We start from the raw sequence: 3850 nt of genomic DNA on the forward strand, positions 1-3850 counted from the left end.
TGTAGTCAATACTCAAGCAAAATCCCCTAACATACGTAGTACATACCTAAAAGGATTCTATTTAACTCATCCTATATGGTTTGTCTTCTCTCAACTGGGTATTGAAGTATCGAGTACTTGATATATGACTCTTGAATCCATGCGTTCTTGAGATGGCTTTTGCCTAGATAGGATATTATATACTAAAGAAGTGGTTAGGGAAGAAATTTAAGAACAAATGGTGAAAAGGTAAGACAAGGAATAGCAATAGTCAGGAATTAGACTACGAGGACTTTCATAATTAAATAAAAAAAAAATTTCAAATTGTTATAAAAGTTTTTCCATTCTAACTAAGGCCACGTGACTAGGTCGACGTCGGCTCTGATACCACTTCTGTGAGAACCGGAACTTAACATTCCGACCCCCTGTGTGACTCGTCAATCCAGGATTAGCTTGACGACACAGCGAAATGAATATCATTGCAGAACGTGCAAAAAGTAATTATTACAAAGTTTGAGCCACAAAGTGAAATGTCTTGTGACATTTATTACAACCAGAAAGCACAGCGGATAATAAAATGCGAAGTAACTCCATCTCAGCCACAGGCAGTCGATGTAGTCCCCGAGGCCTCACTCCTCAGCGTCGTCGTAGTCGCCATAGTCTTCACCATCTTCATAGTACTCTGAATATCAACAAAAGTTTTGCCATGAGTACATTTCGTACTCAACATGCCCCCTCGTGCAAACCTACTAAATCTACATGAGGCTTCAAAGAAAGGCTATATGGTTCTTTTGCAGAAAAGCCAATTTTATTTGCAATAATACACTAGATTTGATAAAAGCAGTTTTAGACGAAAACATGTTTTTTATTCAGTGTAATATTTCTCATCAATGTGACTGTCCACGACAACTCACATATATCATGGGATTCAGATTCCAAGGAAAGGATGGAGGCAAAGAGGGAAATAGCAAAACAGGTTACTGTATGTCAAGAAGGATTCATGTGTCGTCCATGACCGTGGACACGGCTATTCGAATAGGTTTAGCTCTGCAGAGGTGGTACACTTTCACCACATGTCACAATCTCGCCTTGTTGCAACCAGCCGTCGCTAGCATAGCAATAGGAAGTTTGTGACGAGGTCTTTTAGCTAGATCCCCCAAAGATGTGACATGCCCACCGGGTATGGCGCACGGAACTGAGAGTACGTCCCCAAACCGGTCCCCCCATCTGTGCCGAAGGTTCCCCCGTAGGCAGACACCTCATCAGCGGTACGGCGACATCGACACCTAAGGCTGACTAACATACTCAACCAAGCCAGTGCCCATATAGCATGTGGTTGTACGGTTGTCACAATCTTCAAATCCAAGACTTGTTAGGATCCTTATGCGGCACGAACGACGGATTGTTCCCTCCAACAAATGAAGGGCAGCCAACCGCTCCGTCAACATCTGATCCAGCTGTCGCCCGCGCCATGTTTAGATGGTAAGTTTCACCCAGAGTAGCATAGAGTAGAGGAAACAACAATGGCTAACTAGCCCAGCTCAACGAGCTCAACAAATGTTCAAAGGGGTGTTTTGACCTATAGGTCGATCAATTCCTCCAGAGAGGCAACATGAAGTTTCCTAATGATTATTTAGCATGGCTAAGCATTCTACTCTATCAGAATTATATATAATCACTACTCAGGGTATCAAGTAAGAGGCGACAAGCAGATCAAGTTGGTGTGTCAATCGACACGCTAGCTACTGGAATAAAATAGCATATATTTGTAAAACATAAAATATCATGCATGTTGTAAAACTGGGATAAATATGATGAGAGGGCATGCCTTCGTTGTTGTCGAAAAACCCTCCTTCGTAGTCTTGGTTCGACCCGTTCCCGTCACTCCCTACTCGTCATAACGATGAACCACAATAAATACCAACTTCAAATAAACGCCAATAAAATCCAAATAGAAAGCTCCAAATAAATAATATGTGTCGGTCATGCGGCATAAATAGTACATAGTACAAGAACGGGACTGGAATGACTCGTACCGGATTGGGGTTAACTAGGGTACAACGCATGATGATCGCTCTAAATTGGGTAATGAAATATTTTAGGAAACGTATTAAGCCCAAGTGTATAAATTGCATGATTTCTAAAATGCGATGTGCAAACAAACTACCTGCTACTAATAATACTCATGCCCATGTTAATGATCAATTAGCGTAATTTAAACATGCGACCACAGCAACAACTACTATTCAGTATACATGAACCAAGTAAAGCAATATTAACAGCAGCATGACACTAATGCAGCATCTTCGGGATTTATGCTAACACAAGAAATTACTTGCTAAATTACTATTCAACATGATGAGCAACATGCACTTAAATGTATGTTAATATTACTCCAATCTAAAAGAAACAGAACCAGCAAACCGTATTGATCAAGATTTACAAACAATTTGACATGTTCTACCGATAAATACCTCACTAGCTAGTCAACCGTTCAATGATTATGTCGAACAGTAACCCTATAGCTAAACATCCATGATAAAAACGTAATAGCTGTAACCAAATTAGCTAGACATCACGAAGCTAGAAGCAGTATATCAGCTATGCATATGCAACTACAATGGCCTGTACGGTTCTATGCTGTATGCAACGACTTCAACTACAACTTCGGACATAGTTTGATAAACAGCGAATATAAACACAACCATCCGGACTACTAACTTCCTAGAGTCACTGGTTACCTAACATGAGTTGGAAACAGAAAACGTGTTCTAGGCGTGCTAAACTGACTATGCCACCGGATGACATTCGGTTCACCGGCGACTCGACAAACTGTAAAACTAAGGCTGGAAACCATGTCTAGGAGGTAGGCATATAGATGTGTAGCGCGTGTGTGCAAGGATTTCTACTGGTGCTCACCGAGCGTGACGCAGTTCGTGGTTGAAGTCGGTGTTCAGAGTTGGCGTTGGTGCCATGGGTGTCGTCTGTGGTCAGCAACTCGGCCTTCTAGCTCCGTGGATGAACTCCCCTCGTCTCGGTGATCCTCCTGGCGCAGCAGCTCCGCCTCTAGTGCCCTGAATCGCCGGGAACGCGAGCGGCGTTCGGCGGCGGCCTCGCGGAGTTCCGCGAGATTAGATCGATCTAAGCCTCTAGGGCTTTGGGTGGCGGCGTGGGGTGGGAAAGAAGAGCCAGGGCGTCGACTTGAGACTTTATACCTAGCTGTGCGAGGCGGTATCGTGCCGGGAGAATCGGAACAACGATTTTCACACGACGGCGCTATACGTGCTGTACACGAACTCAACCTCCTCGCTCCGTGCGATTCTGGGCTGCCTAAACTAGGTCGGCCGGGCCTAAGCAGGTTGGGTTCATGGGCTTGGGCTACATCGGCAGGAACAAGAGAAGAAACAAGAGCAGAATCGACATCACGTATACAAGCAGTCGGCCAAGCCATGTGTGTATGTACACTGCATGGTTTCAGCCAAGCATGCATGCACGTACATCTGCATGACTAAATCCAAAAGCAAACTTGAGGAAAACCAATTAAGAAGAGATGGCAAATCAGAATCAAACTCAAGTTTAAGTAATTGATTCCAATTATTTCAGAATCAATTCTAGCAATCAAATATAGAAAAACTTATTTTATTTTATTCTGCTGCAACATCCTTTACCTAAAAAAAAATTCAGCTCATAAAAAACGGGATGTTACAATATATATGTATGTGACATAAGAAAACTATGTGCTTTGGTTTTTCATTTTTCTGATTTTTTTTGGAATTTTGATGCACATTTGAATCTTGGTCAAATCCTAGGTTTGACCAAGATTTAAACAAGTATAGAACATGAAAATGAAAAGGGAAGCCTGTATCCTTCT

At 42.5% G+C, this 3850-nt stretch overlaps 1 long non-coding RNA gene across 1 annotated transcript; it reads right to left on the reverse strand.

The window, feature by feature from the left end:
- Positions 1 to 432: 432 nt before the first annotated feature.
- On the reverse strand, positions 433 to 3145 carry LOC127338486 (uncharacterized). Its single transcript, XR_007874379.2, has 2 exons — positions 2899 to 3145; positions 433 to 1867 (listed from the first exon to the last, which is right to left on the reverse strand). It is a non-coding gene; the product is annotated as an uncharacterized lncRNA (long non-coding RNA).
- Positions 3146 to 3850: the final 705 nt, after the last annotated feature.

This window comes from Lolium perenne, chromosome 3 (assembly GCF_019359855.2).
Source record: "Lolium perenne isolate Kyuss_39 chromosome 3, Kyuss_2.0, whole genome shotgun sequence".
In the NCBI taxonomy this organism is placed as follows: Eukaryota; Viridiplantae; Streptophyta; class Magnoliopsida; order Poales; family Poaceae; genus Lolium; species Lolium perenne.